The sequence below is a fragment of the Mustela nigripes genome, chromosome 13 (genome assembly GCF_022355385.1).
Source record: "Mustela nigripes isolate SB6536 chromosome 13, MUSNIG.SB6536, whole genome shotgun sequence".
NCBI classification, from domain to species: domain Eukaryota; kingdom Metazoa; phylum Chordata; class Mammalia; order Carnivora; family Mustelidae; genus Mustela; species Mustela nigripes.
In genome coordinates, this window is record NC_081569.1 from 54,424,676 (window position 1) to 54,450,910 (window position 26,235).

The following is a 26,235-nucleotide window of genomic DNA, read 5'->3' on the forward strand; positions in this document are numbered from 1 at the left end:
TGATTTCAAAACATTATCTTCTGAAGCATTTGACAGACACACTGTAATTTTGGATGGATCTTGATTACCCAAAATCATTACACAATCTGTTTCAGAAAAAGAGATTCAATGGCATGATATGGGACTTAGGCAAGAAGGGTGAGTACACATAGTTCAGCCATAAACATATCTGGGAATGTTTCTGATGGTATTTGTTTACCAAAGTTACCTATTAACTTTTCAGATAATGGTGCTTCTAATTTTCCTGTTTCAACATGTAAATCTTCCAAATTAATGAATAAGACCAAAGTGATTTACAAAAAACATGTGCCCAAGGCACCACTACGCCCTATGTTAAAGTCAGGACTTCACACCATAAATATCTTATTGGCTGTTTACAATTTTAAGATGATATAATGCAGTGATTTCTTATCTTAGGTGCATGAACTTTCTTTTCAAAGTTGTATGTATGTATATAAAATTGTGTGTGTGTGTGTGTGTGTGTCTACCATAGCTTTCATTAGATTCTCAAAGAAATCCATGACCACTCCTCTCCCCTCAAAGTTAAGAACCATTGATAATAAATAAGCAGACAAGTTATATGAGACTTAAAACAGAAGGCTTTAGAGACCACGCTTTAGGACTCATTTCCTTTATTTCCTGCCTCTTCTTTTAATCCTGTGCAATATGCCTCGGCATGGGGGTTCGCTCTTGGTCTTGGACCCCTATGAATGCACAATCAAGTTAAGGAGAAGACATAAGGGATGGATGCTTCTACCGAATGCCTGCTTCTTAATTATGAATAAGGCATCCATCCTAAATCTTAGTTGCTATTCCGGCTTTTGTGAACTAGTTAGACAGTGAACAGAGGAATTAAAAAATTTTCTTCTTCACTCTTGTCTTTAAACTAAGAGCCTAGAGCAAGCCAGTTTCCTGAATTTTAGGCCTTGACATGGAGTTACAGGGCTGAGTACTCAAAAGGACCTCCTGAGAAGGATTCCATATTCATCCAGCAAAAACAAAACAAAACAAAACAAAACAAAAAAACCTTATCAGGGGTTTATAATCATTTATAATCTCTTTGCTTTTCTTATTAAAAAGCAAAAACAAAACCAAAAAACTTTCACTTTAAGTCTTAGGATCCCTATATAATAATTAAATACCACCATCTTCCAACCAGGCAGGAAGAGAAGAGAATATTTGATGTTGCCTGAAGACCAAATGTGACACCTGCTTGTTTTCTGTACTTCTACAGTATCCAATTCTTTATTTGTATGTTTCCAGTTTTCATCCTGACTCCTCTCTACAGGAGATAGAAGGGCAGAAATTTTTTTAAAAGAGGGGTGAGACCAAAAGGCCACATTTCAAATGGACTAAGATCTCTAATTTTTATATCTTGATTGGACAGTATATGTTTTTTTTTTTTTTGGATTTGTTTGATTGGTATTTGAATTGCTCCCTTTACCATGGTCTCAATAAAACTGAATTTACTTGTGATTTCATGGAATTATGGAGTTCTATGCATGCACCAAATATAACCCGATTCATTTAAAATAAACCTCCTTGGATGAATAGCATATTTTTCCGAACATTCTTATAACAGGTTGTTTTGAAACTCAAAAGTACCAATGTTAATAACATCCATAATTATTTCTCTACAACTTATGCTGTTATGTATTATGTAAGAAAAACTGGTAAAAAGAATTTAAAAAATAGAGTCCTCAACTTGAATTAAATAAGTGAGAGATAGAAAAAATTATAGTACTTATGTTGGGAAAGCTATTTTTCAGCTGTTGAGTTTTTAGTTACGGCACGATGGAGAAAAAAGTTGAACGCCTACGTACCAGCATACACAATGGGTTTCTGTGAGGGAAATTGGTTTTAGCAAAAGACGACTGGAAATGATTTTTTAGAAATCCTTTTTCTCTACTTCTATCTTATTCACCAAGCCAAACCCTCACCCTCTTCAAGTCCAACTCCACCTACTTGCTGCCCACACCAAACAGGAATGGTGGTTGGGAAAACACACTGGCTGACTTCATTTTAATAGAGAAATGCTCACTGCTCGCATCTTAGGTTTATATTTCCTGGCCTTAAATGGGCCTTCAAGAATCCTAGTACATCGACCTGGTCATTTGCTCTTCTATTTTCTAAGCTAACGTGTTCATACTCACACTGTTTCCTTTGTCCTCTAACTGCTAATACTTCCCCCTCCTCTTCACTCCCAGCTAATAATCTTGCCTCTTACATTCAAACTTGAGAAAGCAGAAGAGAATCACTTTATCTTCCTGCTACAAAATCTGCCTCCGTGTATCCACCCTGCCTTCTCTTCCTTTACACTGGGGAACCTCGTCCCATGGAAGGCTGACCTTTTTACTTGCACAAGGATCCCATTTCTTCCCGACCTTTCCAGGATTTCACTGTACAATTATCTTACCTTTCTCTTGTATCTTAAGTTTCTGTTTTTCTACTCAATCATTCCCAATCAACACACATACGAACTGTAATATCTCCCATCAATAAAATACTTCTCTCTAGACCATACATCCCCACTGTCTGTTGCCCCATTACTTTGTTTTGTTTTGCAGTTAAACCTTTGAAAGGCTCTGTGTCTTTCCATATTCACCTCTTCACTGCCTTTTTATTCCTAACCCACTCCATTCGGGCTGTTTTCTCCATTGCTCCACAGAAACCATTCTGGTTTCGATTCCCAGAATTCTCCATCCAGCTAAATCCAGTGGTTGGTTCTTTGTTTTCATTTTACTTGACTAACCAACAGAATTTGACACAGGTACGCTGTCTCCTTTTCTTGAAACACGTTCTTTCCTTGGTTTCTGACATACCATGTTCTGTTAGCATTGCTGTTACCTCAGAGACCTCTCCCTAGTCTCCTTTGCTGAATCTGACAACTTTTTCATTTCTAAAGGAAGTCCCAGTCCTTAATGTTTTTTCTTTGCCTTCAACTCTCTATGTGTTTTCATCTCTTTTGTGGTTTAAAATCTAAATGCTGTATGCCTTCCCAATTTTTATCCTCTGTCTTCAAACCCTTCCTGAGGTCTACACTCAAGTATGCTCAACATCACGGGAATGATTGACAGAGATACCAACTTCTGCAGTAAAGGAAAGCAGAAAAATGGCCAAAACCATACTTCCTTTTTGGGAACTAAATGTTTGTGTCCTTCCCCATGAAATTAATACATCGAACCCTTAAACCCCAGTTTGGTAATGTTTGGAGAAGGTCTTTTGGAAGGTAATTATGATTCGATGACATTATGAGGGTGGGGCCTTGGTCTGATGGCATTGGTGCCCTTTTAAGAGACACTAAAATGCTTCTTCTCTCTCCACCATGTGAGGACACGGTGAGAAGACAGCCATCTTTGAGCCAGGAAGAGGGCTGTCTCCAGAAAGAAAATCAGCTGGCACTTTGATCTTAGACTTTCCAGTCTCTAGAAGTTTTTGTTTAAGTTTAAGCCCAGTCCTAGTATTTTCTTACAGCAGACTGAGCTGATTAACACAGCTTTGCCTTCCAACCTGCTCCTCCTCAGGCTACCCCATTTGATAAGTGGCATTAGTATGTATCCACTTGCTCAGACTGACAGGAGCATGCTTGACTCTTTCTTTCCCCGCATTCCTCATCCAAATCCTATCAGGATTCCACATTCCTCACCCAATTCCTATCACATTCCTCACCAACCAATCCTAGAAAATCTTTCTTCCTTTGAAATGTATCCTGAATTTTGATACTTCTCCACATATCAGCTAATAAGTTGCCCAAGGCACTTACATTTCTCTCACATACTTTGGCCAAGTTTTCTAATGCGTCTTCCTGTTTTCTACTCTTCCATACCCCCATCCCTAGCTTCAACCCAATATTCTCTATATAGCAGCCAGAGATATCTTTTAGAATGAAAAGTCAGAAAATGTCACTTCCTCTGCTTTGAAACTTCTGTGGCTCCCCAGGACGTTCAGAATGAAGTCCAATGATCAAAGTGTGACTAAAGGTCCTCCATAATCCAGCCACTGTTTGTATCTCCATCTTATTTCCTGTCCAATTTTGTGTTTATTTGCTTTGCTCTGGCTATATTGGCTGGTTCTAAATATACCACTCTTGGTCTTACCTTGGGGCTTTTGGAGCAGTTGTTCCTTCTGAAAGACTCTTCTCCCAGAGCGTAGCAATGTTCACTCCCTGACTTCATCCAGGTTTTTGTTCAAATGGCACCTCTTTGCAAGGTTTCCCTTGAGCTTTGTATCTAAAACAGTCACTATCCAAGTTAGGTAATGTATTTGCCAGATGAAGAATTCATATCATTTCGTTTGCAGATTTTGTAAATCAAATGTTTTAAAAGATTTACACCCAGTTAGAAAATATATTCATTCAAAAAAACTCAAGTAAAATCCTACTATTGTTCCTGCTGGGTGTTAAGGATAAGTAGAACATACCAAAAAAGTTGCCTAACTTTATGGAAATTACATGAAATTCCTCCATGGAAAAGCAAATTATAAAAAAGAGGGGAAAATGACAAATAGACCTCAGAGGTGTGTATCCTCCCCACTAATCAGAAAAATTTTAAAAATTTAAAATAAGGTACCATTTCTTGCCTATCAAACTGGCAAAGAATTTTGAAAAACCAGTAAGCCTAGCAGCTCCTTCACAACTGGAGAGAGTATATAGTTAAAATGGAAATTTAGAAAAAAAAATGGAAATTTAGTGGTATGTATGAAAATTCTTTAAACAGTTTTCATTCTTTGACCAAGATGTTCCATTTAGAGAAATTTATAAAAAGAAAATAATCAAATAGGTGCAAAAAGCTACAGATAAGAATGTTCATGGCATCATTATTTACAACAACAAAAAATTGGGACTGACCTAATTTTCCAATAGTAAAGATTTGGTTCAATGCACTTTGCTATATGAATATGATAGAACACTATGCATTCAGCCTATTAAAAAGGAAGTGTACAATATAGTTCATGTCCTGGGGAAGTGTTCATGAAATGGTATGTGAAAACAATGAGGTTAGAAAGTAGAATGTTCAGTGTAATTGAAATTTATTTTGAATTGTTCCAATATTGCAGTGAATACCCATATTTTACTTCTAAAATAAAAACTATGTAAAAACAAAACAAAATAAAATAAAATAGCCACTACTCTGTCTTTCTCCCTTGCCCTGCTCTATTTGTCTCTATTGCACTTACAATAATTTATTGCTTTATCAATTTTCTCTTTCATCAGAATGTAAGCTCCAAGATCTTTTGTCTTGTTTCCCACTGGATCCCCAATGCCCAGAAGAACCTCCACTAAAGAGCAGATACTCAGTACATACATTTTGAATGAATGTATGTGTTGAATGAATGAAGTTTTAAAAATAAGATTTAAGATACATTTATATGTTTATAAATTTTAAGTTCTGAAATCTGTTTCCGATGAGTGTTTTTTGAATGAGGAGAAGGGGAAAAACAAAACCAAACCCAGCCCTGAACAAGTGGTACAATCGTCAGGGTTAGTTCTTTGTAAATCAAGATTTCTAAGTGGCAAAGTTTGGAGGTATCAGACGAGCTTACAACCATGCTTACAGCACTGATGATGAAGTAAGCAGAGAAAACAAAATTTCACGTGCTTTTTTGGATCCTTGAGTGAGAAGCAAAGTGGAAGGGGTCGGTTCTACTGTGCCAACCATAATCTTCTCACCTCTGTGCCTTTGGAACCATAGTTAGAACGTCGTACTTGGGCTTTCCTGAAGACGACTGAGGCTGCTAATGACTCCAGCAGAGAAGACCGGTCTTCTCCCTTTCTCTTGGCTTTTGGCTTTCCAGAGGACACCAGCTTCACTGCCATTTATATTCCTTCAAGCTCCATTCCAACACTGCCATCACCCCTCAGGAAGCTCATGCAACATCCCCAAATTGTAATCTCTCATCCTCCATTCTTAACCAGGCTTGACATTCTAGAATGAATATAACACCATCTCTGAAATAAAATAATAAGATGGGTTTAAAATATTAATTTGAAGAAACAGCCAGGACTTTCCACTCAGGTGTGAAAATGTCCTGACGCAAATAGAATAAACTGAAGCGCGCTTGATTTAATAAGCCGTGGATCTACAAGTTATGCTGAGCAGCTTACCCAGTCACAGTCTTCAGTACATCTCTGGGCACTGCCTGGATATAATTGGGAATAAGAATAAGTAGCAAGCACCAAAATATTAAATCTAAATTAGTCAGCCGTTCAAATGAGCAAACCCTTTGTGGACCATATTGGTCATGAAACTGCACATCACCACCCGCCAATGACATCCTAGGACAAATGCTCAGAACGCCTAATTTTTTTCCATGGTTGCTAGGTTGGCCTTGAGCAGCAAAAGGCAACTGGATTTATTTTGTTCTGGCAGCAGCTCAGCGGGAACATAAACTAGCAATGCTAGGGAACAGAAGGTCTACACAGAAAAGGAAGCTCCACTCATATACTATACTAAACCCTCAAATGCCAACTACGCTTAAACTAGAAGCAATGTAAGTGGTAAACACTAACATTTTCAAAGAGCTGTCTAATATTCATGGCGGAATCTATAAAAGGTGACTTTGAATAATCCCTTCCCAGCAAACCTGTAAAAGTTTTATAAAATATGCTGCAAAAATGACTCACAGTAGATGTAATTACTGTGCAACCTTGGAAACTGATGTAAAAAATTCAGCTGCCAGCATGTTAACAGCCACCTAATATATGGGTTGTTTGATTGGACTCTTTGGGCAAAACTGCAGAATTCCTAACCCATTGCTGCTATATATTTTATCAGGGCCAAATTTAGCTACTTTCATTTTTTAAAATGCCATTTTCGACATCACAGTGAATCAAGTTCAGTGTTGCTTAATTGCTTGCATACATTACAATCTAATTCATTTCCCCCAACACTAATTTAACTAGTTATTATTTATTTTTATTTTTTGGAACAGCAGCAGAGTTCTGATGCCCGAACTATGAAACTTGGCAAAATCATTGCTTTCTTAACAAAAAACTGTAAGAATCAGCAGTGAAATTTCCTCCCCTATGCTGTCAGCAACTGTTTCCCAGTTTTTTTTTTTTTTTTAACGTATTCATCTTAAATTAACAGTTTGGTATAAAAATGGTTCATTGCCTGTATTCTGTTTTCAATCATAATGTAGTATTTTTGTGGGCAGGGAGAAAAGCCAAATTTTAGAAGGGTCATATGCCATATTTTCACCCTGTGCCTCATATCCCTCCTTTGGCCTTGGCTGAGATGATAGAGTGTATTGTCAGTTTAACAGCTAATAACGCCAACCAAATACGTCAACCTTTGAAAGATGTCCTCTTATTACAAAATGTTCACTCTGTAGCCATCCCCATCCTAGGCTTTGGTCTATGGGCTATCACTTTTGGAAAACTGAATTAAATTGAATTGTTGCAAAATTAATTCTGTGGTAGTGTCACTATAGGCATTTGCTATTTAAATGACCTTAACAGTGAATCTTTTAGAAAAGAGCCTGTCCCCCACTCCCCATTTTTATAGTGGAATAAGTCTATCCCTTTCCCCCAAATTTACCTGTTTGGTAAGTTTACATACCTAAGATTTTCTCCCAAGTGGGGTCTATCCTAACTGTGGGTAAAAGAATGGGTGATACAGAAATGCTCTACAGGCCTTCTTCTGGATTAATATTTGAGATTATGAGGATCACCCAAATAAAGCCATACAAACTGACTTGAGTCCTGAATCTAATGCCTTCATTACATGCCCCCTCATTATTTTAAGACATACTGTTAGTTGGCAGGGATTTTGTCTTATGAATCTCTGTACCTCAATAAATATTTATAAAATTGAATTCTCAGTTTTGTGCAGCTGAAACAATACTTCATATTATATGGTCACTCTGGCAGAAAACACCCTTTGATTTACTTGTAGGAAATGAAAATTAATTATACAAAAAAGGATTTCAAAAATATATAAAAGTTTGTCAAGGAGGGGAGGATACTTGCTTAGTGTATCAGTAAAAGTAAAGACTTCCTGATTTTTACCATTCCAAGTTTCATAACTACAGATATTGAAGCTCAAATTCTTCTACATAATTAATTCCTGTTCTGTATAAATATACTAGTGGATGCTATGGAATTGAATTTGCCAGGACTCAACTTAGTCTTTTTTGAGGAGTAGAAGATTTTGCTCCTAGAACAGTGAAATAGAGCAATTGCCCTGAAGTTATTTTAACTACAAATAGTGCTTAAACCTTCAATTAGCTTAAACATGTTTAGCTAAGTCATTGTGATCAGTAATTAGAAGACCTGAGTCTACTTAGCCAGCTAATCTTAGTCTATAATCTTTTACCTAAATCTTAGGACTGCAACTTCACTTCAGAACTCTGTAGAGTATACAAGATTGGGAAAGCTTTGAATTGTCCAGAAGCTCCCCACAGATCAGTACAGCTCTGTGTCTACGAAGTTCAACTATTATACATCTCATCTCAAATAATTTGCAGTCTTGTAGTAACAAAAACAATCAAATTATTATCAAAACATCATTACGAGAATTTCTATATCCTGGGTTTCTTAATATACATGCTAAAACTGATAACAATGCAGAGCATTATTTCACTTTGGAAACCAGTAATTAAGAATGATCTTTCCAGTTCAAAACCATTAATCTCAGAAATGCAACATCTCACCTTGGCATCCATTACCATTTTATAAGAGTTAGAAACATGACAATGGTTCATTCCTAGGGTTGGTGCCAAAAGAACCCCAACCAACCGAATACAACACGCACACACACAAGGTGGTAAGGATGCCACAGTGCAAGAGAATGCAGAAAGAAACCCCACCTACACTTTATTTACAGTTTTTTTTTTTTTTTAAGTACTGCTTAGATTCTGATGCTAAGAAACACAACAAAAAGAATATTGGAAAGTGTCAAGACGTAGAACTCTTTTTCCTAAGGGGACCCCATCACAAGTCTCCCAGGGGGAGGAAGACCAGGTCAACCTGCTCTGTGAAGGGAGGGAGGATCCTTGTGGTTGAAAACCCAGTCACTCAAGCCCCAGGAGAGAGGAACTCAAGGGAAATAAGCATTTTGTAAAAGGCAACAGAAGGGAGATTCTGATCAGGGAAGGAAACGTTTTCTGTTGTTTTAGAAGTACTAAGGAGATGGACAAATGAAGAGTGACCATAGAAGTGAATTCCCTTTCTATTTTGGCATATGCCTGCCTTAGGGAAATCTATTTATAAAGATCAATGCTAAAACTAGACATATCTTTAAACCTGGCTTTTAAATTGTGAAGAAAACAAAAGCCTATTTATTACATGGTGTGATAGAGAGGACGCCTCAATGTGCTACCCCCCCCCCTTTTTTTTAAAGATTTTATTTATTTATTTGACAGAGATCACAAGTAGGCAGAGAGACAGGCAGAGAGAGAGAGAGAGAGGAGGAAGCAGGCTTCCCACTGAGCAGAGAGCCCGACTCGGGGCTCGATCCCAGGACCCTGAGATCATGACCTGAGTTGAAGGCAGAGGCTTAACCCACTGAGCCACCCAGGTGCCCCTATGACAGGATTTTATGACTGCTGTTGTTCTCGTTTTTACAAAGCAGAAAGTTCGAATACCTGACCAACAGCTTCAAAATCAGAAATCCGGCGGCACCCAAGCTCCGAGAGCTGAAGGGAATGGATAATTTTTTAGCAGACAAGTGTTCTGAACACGTTGCACTGATAGTTTTCCCTGAGAAAAGAAGTCATCTTGCCTGTTCTGCTGGCTTCCTGATAACTCCCAACTGCACAAACTGTCCAACTTGAAGGGAACTGTGGGTCAGGGAAGGAGATGGGAACCGCCAGGTGTACGGACCCTTCCGATGGGTCACAAGGTACCACCTCTCTACCTCTCTCATACTTTCAGATGCCACCCTACGTCTATTCCTGGAGGAGAAGAACATGGCTTTCCAAAGCTAGTTCTAATTCTGTTCCTGGAGGTGATACAGAGAAGTAAAGCCCCTGCTGTGTTTGCTGAGTGACAATGGGATATTCATAAAATAGCTCTGAGACAGGCTTTTATAGGGTCTAGCTCTATTTTTTCACTGAGTCAGTCACTGGACAGTCTTTATTACCTGCAAGGAAATGTAAGGTAGGAGAAATGCATGAAATAAAGTTGTTGTTGTTGTTGTTTTTTAAAGATTTTACTTATTTATTTGTCAGAGAGAGAGAGAGAGAGAGAGAAAGCACAAGCAGGGGGAACAGCAGAGGAAGAAGCAGACCCTCTGCTGAGCAGGGAGTCGGATGCGGGCCTCAGTCTCTGGACTCCGGGATCATGACCCAAGCCGAAGGCAGTTGCCTAACCAACTGAGCCACCCATACGTCCCTTGGAATAAAGTTTTGATCTGATAATTCTTAAAATTTTATTTATAATTGAGAACCTTATGACTGATATCTTTGACTTCCAATGTTTAACACTGGAACATGAACACTGGCCTATACTTTATTTTCTCCTGAGCCAAATGATGTTGTCTTGTAAAGGAAAAGAGTACATCTTGGTCAGAAACTTCATGAAGAAGATCACCTGACTGGCACTATATGAACTTCCGGCCTCTTGTGTCTAGGAATGTGGGTATAGTATTATTTCAGGTCCTCTTTACTGATAATTTAATGCTGCCTCTAAATTGAATGCCTATTGCCTTTTCACCAGAAAGCAGTTTTTACTGATGATAATGATGATGGTCATTAGGGCCTTCGAGACTTTTAAAAGGATCTAAGGATGAATGAATAAATAAAAACCATGATGACTCATTCTGCACCCAGTGCTATTAACTTAACACACATGGGCACAGCTCCTCTCCCTCACTAAACTGCACTATTTAAGTACACGTTACATTTCTTTTTCAAACAAAATGAGTATAATTTATTCAAAGAATATCATAAGATTGTGGAAAGTCAGCAATCGAGTAGGCATGCTGCAAAAAGTAAATACGTTTTACCAGGTTGATTTTTTTTTTTTCTTTTTTTTTTTTGCTTTTCTAAAACTAGTTTTCATAGAACCACCACTGTATTCTATCAGGCTCTATTCCTACCCACCTAAATGAAAGGAGATTACTCTTTCCTACATTTTCATTGCCTTCTTTATTTTATGTTTTAAATATATTAAAGAATGTCATGTCGAATTTCCTTCTAGTATTGCTTCAGGTTAAGTGGGGGGAAAAGTGGGGATCTTAGAGTGTTACCTTTTGCATTACTAAATGAATACAGATCAATTAATATTTCATATTTATATTCATAAAAAAGTGAATGTATAGACCCTGACCTTTAATACTGGTACACAGGTACAAAGAGATATTCCGGGAAGGAATATGTAATATTTTCTCAAAAGTAAAGTTGTCACAGGGTGGTATGTTATGGCCATTAGGGTGTATTTTATTTCATAGAAGATTAAACTATAGAAAATCCCAAGTCTGGGAAAAGATTTAGTTATGCTCATTAAGCACTGAGTTGATTAGTTCAGTCTGTTTTTCTTTTTATGAGCCAATTTCAAAGCCATCGATAAGCCTCCCAATGACATTGAGTAGCCTATTCTCTATTTTTCATATACCTATTTTCATTTTCTTCTTGGCAGCAGACACTGTAACAATGAAAGGGACATTGAACCAGAACTCATATAACAAGGATTTTATACCTAACTGTCCACTCAGGGGCCAGGTGACCTAACATTGGATGGTGACCAGTGCCACCTGTGACTTGCTCTCTTAAGAACACCACAGGGTTGGCAAAATTGTTTAGTCTGCAAAAAACAAACAAACAAACAAACAAACCAAAAAAAAAAAACCCACAATCACCAACAGACCTAAAGAGAAGAGAGCTACTGGAAGGTTCTGGCTTTAGACAGATTCAGTATATTAAAATTTGTATTTAAACAAAAGATAAATGAAGAGGTAGTTATTCACTTTACTTTAGAAATATCTGATATAGGAAATGATGCATTTTAAAAGCTCACTTCCATAAAGTGTTCAAAGCACAATTCAATTTGCAAATATTGAATTAAAATACACCTATAGCAAGGCCTGAGGTACTGCTGCATTTTAAAACCCACCAAGGGGCTTTGTACACAATTTAGGCTAACACGATACCGGAATAATACATCAAATTGGGATTGGTTGCTCTGAATCAGATTTAGTCAGTCCTATTTACATGAGGCTGGTCCAATGAAAACCAAAACTTCCATCTGCCTAGAAAGACCGAGAACTTCCCGTTGCCATTCAAACTGGAAACAAGCCAGTTGCTAGGCTTTGACTTTTGACTCTTGAGCATGACTTGCTTCAGGAGAATGAAACGTGCCTTTTGGTTCAACCCCTTGCTTTGGTAGCCCAACACAAAGTGAAAGATGCCAAGTGCGCATTGCTGCATTTCTCTCCTGGGAGGATGGATCAAAGCCCTTTTAGTAAAATGCTTTGGGAACATGAGGAGTAGAGCTCCCATTTGAGTCAGAGCTGGTCTGGGGGCAGATTTTGGCACTCTGTTGCATGTGTGTTCCGTGGAGTCAGGTTTACTTTGGGCAGGTCTACACATCTCAAGTGTAGTGTTCTACTACTAGTGTTCATCTACTACATCTAAAGTGTAGTGTTCACGGTACTGTGTACATAAGCCTCTTCACTAATATGGTTTGGAATGTAATAGAAGGCTATATAGTGGAAAAGAATAAATTTCTTTAAAGACTTCAAATCACTCACAGGGTAGTGAAGGTTCACAGGAAAGGCGTAGGAGAGGTGAGACGAGCGGAGGAAATAGTGGACTCCTAGCCCCCACTCTCTCACTAGACTGGTCTGGGCCAAGCCTCCCACACTGCTCAGGTTGCTGTCCCTCTCTCTCTGACAGCCATTGACGATGGGATTCCACAGTCTGTACTTCCTTTCAGCTTTCTAATAGTTCCCTTACCTGCCTCTGGTATTTTGTCAGGCAGGCTGTCTTTTTTGTAGAATCTTCTAAAACACAGTAGTGTGGCTTGGCTGTCTTCAGAGTCTTCTTGCTTGTGGGAACACAGTCATCGGGTCTCCTAGAATCCTGTTTAAATCAGGTAAGGAAATAGAAGGTGGTGTCCATTTTAAGGAAATGGACATTGGTGTCCTGGACACCAAACTGGGTGCCACAGCTTCACGTTCAACTTGAAAACCCTCAGATAGCCTCTTCAAAGTAGAGTGCTTCCTTCTGGATGGTTCGTTGGCGGCTGCAATGACATGCCACTTAATCACAGCCTCTCTGGGGAGAGGGAGAACTACCATGACCGCCAGGATATGACCTGAGTCATTATCGGCATTGCCACGACACTCATGTTCTTCCCGGAACAGAAGAAAGCAAGAAGGATGTTAATGTTAGAATGGATCTGCTAGTATTTCAGAAACCTTATTCGGTTTCTGTATACACACGTCAGTAAATTTTTAGCAAATTTAGTAAATATGTAATAAATGGGACTAGATTGGAATACAGGGGATATATAAGTTGTTTCAGCTTACTAGCTCTTAATTAATTAATTAATAAGTGTTTCCCATGATTACCAATATAAACTAGAAGCCTTATTATGTATGTTTGCATTCTGAATAGCTGTATCTTTAGTTTAATGTGTTCGGTAGAACCAAGAGAGAAAAGGAAAAAATTATATTACATTTAAAAACATGTGTGGGCATATACATTCAATTCAATGCATTACTTTAGTATGTCATCCAACTGTAAATGCAAAAATACTGAAGTGTATTTATCTATGCAGATATACTCATACTTAACTCGTAAGAGCACAGCACATCATCTGTGATGACTTAATGTGTGGTGTCATGCTTTTCATTGACTAGTCACAATTCAGGGTCACAACAATAACTTAATTCTGAGGAACAGCTTGCTTTTTGTATACCTTTACATTTCACAAAGACTTTTATGAGGAAAGAAGAATATTTTTATACTGAAAAATGCAATTTGTTGTGTACGTAAGAAAAGTATGCTCATAACTAGTATGATAGGTACTTGGATGTGTTTCATGCATTTGTAATGGATTTGTGTAAATCTAGGCTGAGGCTACCAGGAGGGGACAGGCAAACATCCTGGGCTCTGACGACATGATGCTTTAAACAACTCCGCATAATCCAAAATAAACTGGCCCCTTTCTCTACCCAACATCTCTTCCTCATTTTGGGAAATAGTATCTTAGTATCTATCTGCTCAGTTACCAAGGTTGGAGAACTGTACCTCGTCCTTGTCTCTCTGTCTTCCTTAGAAACTTCTCCCAATCTCATTCCAAGCAGCCACCAAGTCTTGTTATCTCCAGCCCCTTAAAAGCACTTAAATATGCCCATTCATTCTGTCTCTTTATGTTTACCTTAATTTAGGCCACTGTCATTTATACTGCTTAGATTTCTGTAAAGCCTCCTAATGGGTCTCCCTACCTGTTCTCTGTCTTCAATCCATCTGCCACACTTCAGCCCATGTAATTTTTTCCAAGACATATCTGCCTTTTTTTTTTTTAAATAAACATATAATGTATTATTAGCCCCAGGGGTACAGGTCTGTGAATCGCCAGGTTTGCACACTTCACAGCACTCATGTCACTTACCCTCCCCAGTGTCCATACCCCACCCCCCTCTCCCAACCCCCGTTCCCCCAGCAACCCTCAGTTTGTTTTGTGAGATTTAAAGTCACCTTTTGGCTGTCTCCCCCCCCAATCCCATCTTTTTTTTTTTTTAAAGCCCCTGAATGTTATATCATTCAGTGGCTTTTGATCTAATATTCAAGTCTCTTAGCACGGATTGCAAGGCCCTTCAGGATCTGATCTCAACTGTACATGCCCACCCCTCACTCAGCTGGGACCACGTACAATTAACAGCTATTTATCCAACTCTCGATTTCCACTTCATTTTTGGAAGTGTCTACTCCCTTGATACAGAAGGCTTGCTCCAACTCTGTCTGGTTTCATTGTTCCTGAGTTTAGACCTATCTTTTGCTGGGAAAGACTTCCCTGAATTTCCCACAGTCTCTTAAATGCACTGTGCATGCCCAGTTGTATCCATTCAACATCCAGCAAGTATCTGTCTGGTGCCCGCTGGATTCCACATAGTATTTCTGGAGGCAGGTGATGTTGCTGATGACAAACAGAAAAGATCTTTGCCCCCATGGAGCTTTCCTTCTCCCAGCATTAGCACTGCGACTTAGCTCACTGTCTTCCTGATTCTCTTCCTCAGAAGATGAAGAAGGGCTCCCCTGCAGTTTTTGTATTATTATGATTGGCAGTATCCAATCAGTAAATGTTTAAAGACATGGATAGACTCGCAAATGTGAAGCAAAGAAATGCCAATATTTTTCTTTTATCTTAGGTCATTATAGTTACTGTGAAGCCAAAAAAATTGTTTGGAAGTAAAAGAACCCAAACCTTTTTACATGACATGGTGATTTAATGAGTAGACCCAGAGACATGTCTTCAAACTCTTATATAACCCTTTTTCCCCCAACCTGCCTTTTGAGTCCTATAACCTCTTCTAATATCTAGATCAATCTGCTCATTTTCTGACCAACACAGTCTATAATGGAGTGTATGAGAATGAGTATCAAAGATAAAGACACTAGACTTCTGAAAGAGAATCAACTGTTTGAACAATAGTATTAAATATATGCTTTCAGTGGGCCTGAGGTGAAAACATAGATATTTTTTTGGCAAACCTAAAACAGCCACACTAAACTCTTAATCTGTCCTTCAGAATTAGAAATAAAAATCTAGAAGACAAGAAAAGGGTTTTTGATGTTTTGAAGGCTCATTGATTTTCTTTTTCTAAAGTGAAAAGGAAGACCACAGCCGTGTTTTGCTTTTGATAAAAATATATTGGATGGACTTGAAAAATCAGAAGCTAATTACTTTTAAGATGATCTTAGGCAGGGAAAAATTTAAGGTGACACGTAGAGTTGTGTTAGCTAACATTTAGTATTCAGGTCCCATAATTCCTTTGCAAAACAAATATGATTAATATGTGATTTTTAAAAATGGTCACTAACATGTGTATTTCTTATCTGCATAGGCACCTTCTAAACATATGCACCTTTATTAAACAGGCTTATATTTTCTGCCTCCTAGGTGCTTTATATTTATATGCCTATGCTGTTCTTCCAAACACTGTTGCTTGCTTCGTTTTTGTAGAGATCACGAGTCCACTTGGTATTAGTGACTTATACTTTCCTGTGCTTTGTGAGTGTGGGTAATAGCCTCTTTGTATACCAATTTGCTTACACTGCAGTCTCTTTTGGTAATACTGTACATTGCCTGACCTCTGAATGGAAAAATAATAACAAGTTAAAACAGTCATTTTACCTGAAGTCGATAAGGCCATAACACTCAACCTGCTTTCAATTCACATACTCAATTTTCATCCACTCACTCTCGACTTTGAGAGGAAGGAATAATGACAGGTTACAGGCACTTTATTTCAAAATTCACTCACAAAGTTATTGACAAGCATTTTTCACAGAAACAGCTCTTCTCTCTGACCCTCGTGAGCTGTTTACATGAAAAATGCTCTTCCTTGTAGATTAATGAGAGTGGAACCTAATTCCATACCAAACATGTAGCAATTGCTTTAGCATTTCTGTTTTTGATATGGGAACAAAAATAGGGATAATTTGCCTCAAATTGCAGTCACTTCAGTCATAATAAAATCTCTGAGAGTACTGTTTGCTTTCAACTTTCATTAGGTAAGCTGGGGCTGTTATTAAGGCACCAACACATAAATGTTATATTAGCACTTAACAGAAGCATAGCATTCTCCTCTAGGAGATAAATTCTACCCTGTCAATATAATTCCTTACTGAGTGCAGTAAAAGAGTTTGAAAAGATGAAATAGTGAAGCTTTGCACTAGAGGAAAAAGAATACCCTGTTCATTCAAGCTTAAAGGCCATTTTGCTGGTCCAAGGTGCCAGGGTACTGTTAAGAAAATAAGTCCCAGAGAAACTCTCGTAGGTCAAGTCAAACATTGAGACAAACTTTCAGAAATGTTCTCTTTGTCTGAGTTGTTAAATCAGTTACTTTAAATTTCTGAATGCTTTCAACTGGCATTTCAACTCTGTGTAGGAATCTAAGGATTTAGGGCCAAGATGGAGTTCATTTCCAGAAAGCAAATGATAATCCTTATGTGTAAACCACTATACACACAGCACCCACATTTTTTTTTTTTAAAGTTTGGTAAGTCCTTTCAAAATGTCAGGTATTGTGTATAATCATCATGATAGAGTTGTTGAAATTAAGTGTGTGTTTATCCATACTCTTACTACCACGTGTCTTAGGCATATTAAAAATAACTGTCTCCTATGTAGGCCTAAGAGAAGTGCTGTTACCCTTGGAGAAATGAGGACGATGTAGTCATCTAAAATGGGGAAACAAAAGAAGAGGAGGGGCATCTAGACGCTTGGCGATTGCTAGGCCTATCGTTGTAATGGTCCAGCTGTCCCAGCCTTTCAGAGTTCTTTATCATATGTCATTCGATGGTTTTAAGGTCCTTTAAGGAGTCTGTTGTCATTTGGATTGTTCAGAAGCCTTAACTGCAAACACTAGACTGTTTCAACTACCAAGTTCAAGCCATAATGTTCTTCAGGGAACATGTGAAATGGAAAAGTGGCTACTGTCCCTCTGCATTTGCAAGACACACGATTATAGACAACAACATATAGTTTGTGATTATGCCTAACAATGGTGGTGATGAGGGCTATTTGGCTTAACATTCTGTTCATAGGGTTGAATGTATTTGTATTTGGCAACTTAGGTTGCTATTCTACTAACTGGGACATTCCTGTCACTCAACCTTTCCCAGAAGGTTAATGCATTTCCATCCACCCCACCACCTATCCTTCAAGTTCTGGTAATCCTGAAAATGCCTATAAATGTTGACTGTGGCCAGACAGAAGGGAAAAAGAAGCGTTAAGTAGCTTTCTGCTGAGGCTTCAAAGTCATGAGTATAACGGATGTTCATTTGTAATCAAGTTTTGAAATGGTAGTTTTAATATATAACATTTATATGAACAAAACGGCAGTTTCCTCTTCAAGACCAAATTAAAATAACTTTCAATCCATAAATACGAAGCAATTATATTTTTCTTAAAAAACACATTTTGGGTGTAAAATGAGAACTAATGAATATGCCCACAATTTAATATGCTGACAAATATTTTAGATGGAAGTTTTAGTTGGCTTTAAAATTTAGAGAGCATTTTTTTTTTGTAATATATATTTAAAAAATAAATTCAGGTCAGAGCTAGCAACTTTTCAACCATACCACTGAGTGCAAATTTAAAAATATAATTTATAGGGAAAGTAACAAGGGCCTACCATCTAATTAAAGCAAATACCTAACTATAAGCTCTTTAGAATCTTACAGATTTTTTTAAACCTCCACAGGTAGCACAGAGGCTGGCACCCAATAAGTGGTCAAGAGAGTTTTCATGCTAACATTTTTCTGGCGGGCTATTTATATCAAATTCTGAAATGTTCATTCAATGTGGCCCTGAAATTCTAAGTTTAGAAATTTATTCTAAGAAAATAATTAGAGATGTTCACAAAGAAAATAACTGGAGTTATACAGGGTATTTATCAAAGTGTTATATGTAAAGCAAAAACTATGTACAATCAAAATATCAAAAAATAGATTATTAGTCAAACATACTGCTGTATATCACATAACGAAATATTACACAACTATGACAAACTGTGTTTGAACATTTAAGGGAAAATAAAATATATTTTGTGGGAGAAAGAGAGTTCAAAGACTAGCAGGTATGATATTAATAAAGTGCCTATGTATTTGTATTTGGCAACTTAGGTTTCTATTCTACTAACTGGGACATTCCTGTCATTCAACTTTTCCCAGAAGGTTAATGCATTTCCGTCCACCCCACCGCCTATCCTATGATATTAATAAAGTGATATGTAGGTATGATATTAATAAAGTGCCTATGTAATATATGTGTGCATATAAATACATACATATACATGCATACATATCTGAATGAGACAGGAAAAATTATATACAGAAAAAAACCCACATGTTTCTTGTTAAGCCCCTGCTGGCTTATGTAGATGAAGGATGCTAGGATGGGCCCTTTATTTACTGAGTGAACAGCTCCAGGTGAGTAGCCAGAGTGAAGAAAGACCAGAGCCAAGGGCAGAGCCAGCCCTGTGCAGCCTGGCAGGGCTGGTGATGGACAAGGAGTTGAGGCAGTTGGCAGTTAATAGGAATTAGAGCCTCGGCAAAGAACCCAGATGTCTAAGGGAGATTTTTTTTAAATTCAGTTTTTCTGTGCAATATATACTATATCCTTCACCTTTGCCTCCTCCTGAAAACTTCAGAAAATCTTGTTTTTTCTTTTACTTATAAAGCAGGTAGGTTTCCTTTGAGGGGAAGTGACCAAGTATTGACTCCCACTCAGGGGCAAATAGCAAGGCTGCCTAAAGAGCTGACCACATCCGGGATATCGTTAAAAAGCAATGCACCAAAGTATTAGCCAGTCCTTAGAACTGGGTAGAGAGAGGAGTTTTCATTCCCTTCTTCGAATTGTAATACGTTTCTCAGATTTCTGTAATGAATTAATGTATATTGCTCATGTATTATATTATTATTGTAATGCATATTACCATTATAATAAGAAAAAAGTTATTTAAAAAATAAACTGATGTCACATAAGTGAATAAATGAGTCATGAATGAATGAATCCCTGATATGAGGAAGTGGTGATACAACATGGAGGCTTAAGTGGGTAGAAGAAGAATAAATGAAACAAGATGGGATTGGGAGGGAGACAAACCATAAGTGACTCTTAATCTCACAAAACAAACTGAGGGTTGCCGGGGGCAGGGGGTTTGGGAGAAGGGGGTGGGGTTATGGACATTGGGGAGGGTATGTGCTTTGGTGAGTGCTGTGAAGTGTGTAAACCTGGTGATTCACAGACCTGTGTAAACCTGGTGATTCACCTGTAAACATAAAATATATGTTTATCAAAAATAAAAAATTAAAAAAAAAAAAGAGTGGTAGCTGTGAGAAAGACTTCAAAATATATTCAAAAGAAAACTCTTCTAATTTACAGTGACTGTAAGAAACCTCAGAGCCTCCTTCAGTTTTTGGTCACCCTCTGAAATAGGACACTTGGTTTTAGAATATGCACACACACAATATATATGTTTTTGCTTAATGAGTTTTATAATGCCCGAGTAGCCAAGTAATACATTTGCCTACTATTTTTCTTGTAAACAATAATTGTATCCTTTCAAATCAATATTTTAGTAATAAATTTATACACACACACACACACACATATCACTTGTGCCTACAATCAAGTAGACAATGAAAGGAATTTTAAAAATTTCATTCCTATGTTTTCCATTGAAAAAGGGAATCTAGCAAGATAAGCCTATGCATTTAAGCAACTAGTGAATGGAGTTGTGTTGACATTACTGTTCTCCCAACCGTCACTTCTGATGATTAAGATCACATTGCCAGGCAACTAGGGCTTGATTCCCGGCTGCATCACTTATTGGCTGTGCCATCTTAGGGCAGACATTTAATTCCCAGTTTCCTATTCTGTAAAATGGGATAACACCAAGTCCTCTCTCAAGGTTGTCATGAGAATAATACAAAACATTTTTAGATTTGTTTAGAGGGTCACCTTTGATTTGGGTCCTGCCACCAGCATTTCCGAGCATGCTGACATCGTGCTGATGCCAGTGATCCTGTAGCGCGCCCACTGGTTACAGTGTTCATTTGGCACCACTGTATGCAAATGTGGACACTAAATACTGCAGTTGTTCTTGCATTCACTATTACTGCCCTCGGAGTCTTTTGTCAGCTCTAAAGACAAAACTCGGCTTTGTCGTAAAAATTCACCATTAAAGATATTTTAATAGAGTAAGACTTGAGTTTCTTAACTTATGTAATAAATTGAGATTATGATTTGACATCAGAAAATTATATTGCAGTGGAGTAATGTAGTACTTTAACTGTCTTACACTAACAGGGAGAGAACTTAGATGGACTTAATGTATAAATGATGCCCTTGTGCCAAGTAGAGGCCAAATGATATGACATTCTGTTCAGAAGAAGATTTTACAATGGTTCATATAGAGAGAAATAGTGGGAGAAAAGAGTCACTCCATGTCAAATTGCAGTACAGCTATGCCAGCCAGAAAAGGAGTCATACCCAAGGAGCCAGCATTTGTTTGTTTAGGAGATACATTACATGAGTCCTACTTCTCAAGTATTATTTTGTAGTAGCTCATTAACAGTGTGAAGTAGTAAATAATAAGACGTAGAATATCTTTGTTTCATAATATCTCTTTATTAATCTGTGTTAGGATCATTAAAATGACTGTCCTTCTAAATAAAGATGTATATACTTATGACTAAAATTACAGTTATGTGTCACAATAAAGTGATGCTTCCAGTTATAGTTGTATTGGCTTTGTGGGTTTAGTTTTATTTAATCTTCCTATTTGTTTTGGTTGTATAATTGACAAAAGCTATAGGCAAGGAATTCGTGGGTAGTTTTATATGGGCAAGTAAGGTTATACTAAAAATAGTGCAGATCTAAACTGGACATCTGCAAACATTATTTTTTTTCTCATTTTCAAGAGTAAAAAGTTTGAGAAATGCTGTAGTAGAGTAACTTGCTTTTCTTTGCAGAATGTTTCAAACCATATCATTACCAAAAGTAACGTGCAATTTTGGCTGAAAATCTAATACATTCGGCTCCTATTCAGGAAGTTGATAGCCTTGTGGGCTTATTATCCTGACAAAGACGACAATGAGAGTGGTGAAGATGATTCTGCAAAACTACAGATGAGGGTCCCACTCCCCATCAACAGACTGTGCACTGATTTATACTGACCCATGGACAATTTTCCTCCAGTTATGATAAATGACATGCATTTGCAAATTTCCATTCTTATCTCTACGAAATGGACAATACCTATATGATTATCTTCAAAAGTTAAGGTGAGGAACAAAGGATCATGTGAAAGTAATTTAAATAGCAAGATTTTACAGCTACCCAAATGGCATCATTATTATTTCATTAAGAATCATCTCAGGGCCTATTTACTCTGAGTTCTTCTTTTTCTTCCTGTTTAGGCGATCAGGAGTAGGTTGTAAGCAGTTGGGAATAGGTAGCACATCAGTTCTTGGCTATCACAAAGTGCAGCTGCTAAAACCTGATTGTTTTCAGAGGCTACACACCACGAAAACTTTGGCACCTTTTAGAGTACCAGGGAAGCTTTCAAAGCAAAAAATACCATTACATCGCTTTGATAAATACAGAGTACCCTGGTGTAGATGCCCGCTTCCTCTGGGAAGCTGGAGTCCCCGTTACAGAATGAACTGAAGCTGAGAAACAACTCCAGCTTTACCACCTGAGTGTCTGCCCTTGAATTGATATTAAGTAACCATATCGCTCATTATAGCCTTTAATCTCCCTTGCTGATACCTTTTAATTTTTAAACAGCTCGACTTTACAAATCATCTCTTCTTTCATGTGTTCTCCCAGCGAAAGAATTAATTTTGCAAGCAAAATATCTAAACAGTAAGCATAATAAGAATGAAACAGGTTCAAGCTCATTAGCAGCAGGGAGCAGATGTAGTAAAACTCTGCCAGTTCCCCTACATTGCCTTCTCAGCAGGGACCGGGCACCAAGCTGGGAGTTAGTTCCACAGCACAATGCTTGGCTGCAGCCGCAGCAATTCTACCTCTATGGCTTCGAGTATAATCCTAAGAATTCACTTTGATTTTTGATTTTTCTTTGCAATAATAATGTCTAAAAGGACCCCGCAGAGCTAAAATGTAAAGTTAAGCACCAAGTGCTGGCTAATCGGGAGACTATAACAATGTAATGGATAAGAAAATAATTATAGATTATAAGGGCATTTTATCCTTTTAAAAATATTACCTTCTTGACAACAGAGGGTCTGGAGTCTGGATGAAATTGTAATTGCTCAAGTTAAACTTCCTTGAAATATCGTGCCATATCTGACGTTCGTTATAACGACTGTTGTGCATCCAATAGAAGAAAGCTGTGATGGACCAAAACAATACACTGATCACGATACAAAATAAATGCACATGATTTCTGTGAGAAAAAACACAATCTCTCTCAGATTATTGAACTCAAGGATTTCTTGCTTAAAAAACCTGTTAAAATAGAATCATCTCTTAAGAAACAGCATTATCAACCAAAATGAGGTGGTTATAAATGTGAATATTAGCAAGCCTTTATTTAAAAAGAAAATCTCTCCTAGAAATTAGAATAAATTCCTGGGACTATACATAATAATTAGATGTGCAAAACATTGCTGGACAGTTTATATATATATATATAATATATCTCCTAACAATCCATCCTGGACATTCAGAAGTGATTTCATATTAATGATGTGTTTGCATATGTAAGCATTACTTATAGTTCCCAGAATGTATTCTAATTTCCAGCAGAGATTTTTTTTTAATAAAGCCTTATTTTTTTTAAGATAAGTGAAAATACACTGTAGAATCCAATTCATGGAATTTCCAATAAATCAAATGGCAACAGATCTGAATGTAACAATCAATAACTTTATCTGTGTAGTCTTACATCTCCATACATTACTTGAAAATCTGATGCTGTGTGTTTGTTTGCTGTGTTTGTGTGGGTTTAGTTTTTGCAACGGATTCATTCAGCCAAGTCTGATAGACAAGATGCTTCTAAGAGGATGACATTAACAGTGTTCCAGGAAAGCTACTCTAAATCTTTCAAAGAAAGAAAAAAGAAACTTAGAAGTGTAATTACTGGAAGAGACGGAATGCATATTCTGAGTCTTCTAGGCTACTAAAATAAACTTGTAATCTTTACTCTGAAAAGTAATAGTATTGGCTTCAAAACCTGGTGCAGAATCTAAACCTGCAAGTAGGAGTTAAACTTACCCATTTTGTGAAAATTCAAATGGCAAGGTCAAGAGGATCATTAAGTAGGAAGAAGTTGACCTTAAAAAGTCACCTATATACTAAGGTTGATTGAGTCCTTTGAATTGCTTGACCCATATTCCACTGTAGGAGGAAAAGTGGGTTTCCTGACACGTCTTCTATAATGCAAACATTTTAAGTATCTTCACACTCAAGTAGGTCCTAACAATTTATATCAATTGGATCATGCATTTCAAAAGTTGGGTTAATTCTTCAAACTCAGTAGATTGTGGGTAATGCTAGAAGTCATGGCAATAGTGACCTAGGACTTGTGTATCCTTGAAGGTATGTACCCAAGACAGTGGGTCACTTTGTGGTATCAGCATTTCACTGTGCGGTTTCCAGAACTAAAAACAACTGAGCTCCCTTAGCAATCTCCAGCACAGATCCTACGGACAGTTTACGTATGGAAATATGGAACTGAAAACTTCAAGGAAATTCTGCTTTTAGGTTTTATTAGAAATGGTTTAAGAATAATAGAACCAAACTGAAAGCAAGGACACATCTGTAGAAAAACATGCAGAAAACACATCTTTAATGTGGCAGTAAAACCCATCCACAAAAAATAACTAAAAAAATCATGCTCTCTAATATTTTACAGGCAAAGAAACCATGGACAATTGCTGACATGATATCTACCTTTTGGAATGATTTCATCTGGGTTACCTGTCATCCAACCTGAAAATCAAGTGACAAGAAAAGAGTAGAAACTATAAAGTCCTTGAAAACAACTAGACCAACAGGACTGAAGGGATGCTCATCAAAACGCAATTCTGCCTACTGGTCATGTACGAGGAAGAGACGGCAGCAGGATACTCAACAAACTGGAGTATAGTGTTCTGAAGTGTGGTATTTCCAAACAGTGAGGGCATAGAAATGCTTTAAATTACTGCTGAAGAAGAGCCTAGAGCAATATGGAATTAACTGTGGATGACGACGACATTAGGTGACAGAACAGCCCGGTATGCAGCTACAAGGAATAGAGTTGTTTTTGGTGGGGGAAAAAAACAGAAAAGCAAGAAAATAACCGTCAGGCTGATTACTGCCTAGAAAGTAGAGTTGCCAATAGTGACGACCATTTCAGGTAGAAGCTACCGCCATATAACATGACAATTTTCACATGAAAATGTCGGAGTGGAGAAAATATTAAAGGATTATAAACTCTCTATGGAATTATAAAGTTGTAAGCTTGGACAGATTGTCCACATCCATTCAATCCTCTAAGGTCCTCCTTGCTCACCAGTTAGAGAGTTAGCAGCTGAATCCACGTCTCTGGATGCCTGGCCTAGCCACCCAGCCTACTCACAGTGTATTAGAAGCATCCACTTTAAAATAGAGGCAAACCTCTTAAATTAGAAGAATGCCTGTACCAATTCATTTATACCTTCAAAGAAAATTTGGGGAGGGGGAGGTATGCAAGGTGTGAAATCTGTGCATTCAATGAAAACTTTCAAGGGATCTTTAAATATAAGACCCTGATGATGTCTTTGAATTTCTAATCCAGCTTGGTGATTTTTAGTCTGCCACAAAGGCCGATTTTGATCTCATGGGTCACCTTGTCCAACCCTTTCATTTCAAAAAGTAGGAGCTCTGTTCACTCATTTCCACATAAGTAGCCCTTTCTACTCTCTCTACAAATGCATTCACTGATACTCAGGGCAGGATGAATAATTCAGGCTGCTAACTCGTCTCCAGAATTCCTACACTTTGCTCCTACCAGTGGAATTGTGCAGTTACAAATGATTGGTTGTCTTTATTCTGAACTTGAATATGCTAGTTGCATTTGCTGTTGACAGTATGTACCTTCAATTAAGTATTACATTATCCTATGGAATGTGGATGTGAAACAAAATAGAGCCGGTTCTACAAAACTTAAGTTGAATCTTGTTGGATAGGCTTTACAAAAGTGAGCTGTTACTAAAAACATGTTGTCAGTGTTGGTGAGAAGATAGGGAAATTGGAACTCTTTCTCACTGTTGGTGAGAATGTAAAATGGTGTAGCTGCTGCGAAGAACTGTATGAAGGCTCCTGAAAAAATTAAACATAGAAGTACCATATGATTTAGAAATCCCCCTTTTGGGTATTTATCCAAAAGAACGGAAATCGGGATCTCAAACAGATACGTGCATTTTCATGTTCATTGTAGCATTATTGTTCACAATTGCCAATAACAGGTGGAAACAACCTAAGTGTCCATTGAGAGACTGACGGATAAATAAAATGCAGTATACACCTACAATGGAATATTATTCGGCCACAGAAAAGAAGGAAATCCA

The 26,235-nt window shown here is 37.6% G+C and overlaps 1 long non-coding RNA gene across 1 annotated transcript in view; it reads right to left on the minus strand.

Moving 5' to 3' along the window:
- Positions 1 to 5,068: 5,068 nt before the first annotated feature.
- LOC131998685 (uncharacterized) overlaps positions 5,069 to 26,235 on the minus strand; it is a 41,889-nt gene continuing 20,722 nt past the window's right edge. The window contains exons 2-3 of the long non-coding RNA XR_009398820.1: positions 22,911 to 23,034; positions 5,069 to 5,947 (exon numbers count right to left, since the gene is read on the minus strand). This is a non-coding gene — a long non-coding RNA (uncharacterized LOC131998685). The remainder of the gene's footprint in view (positions 5,948 to 22,910; positions 23,035 to 26,235) is intronic.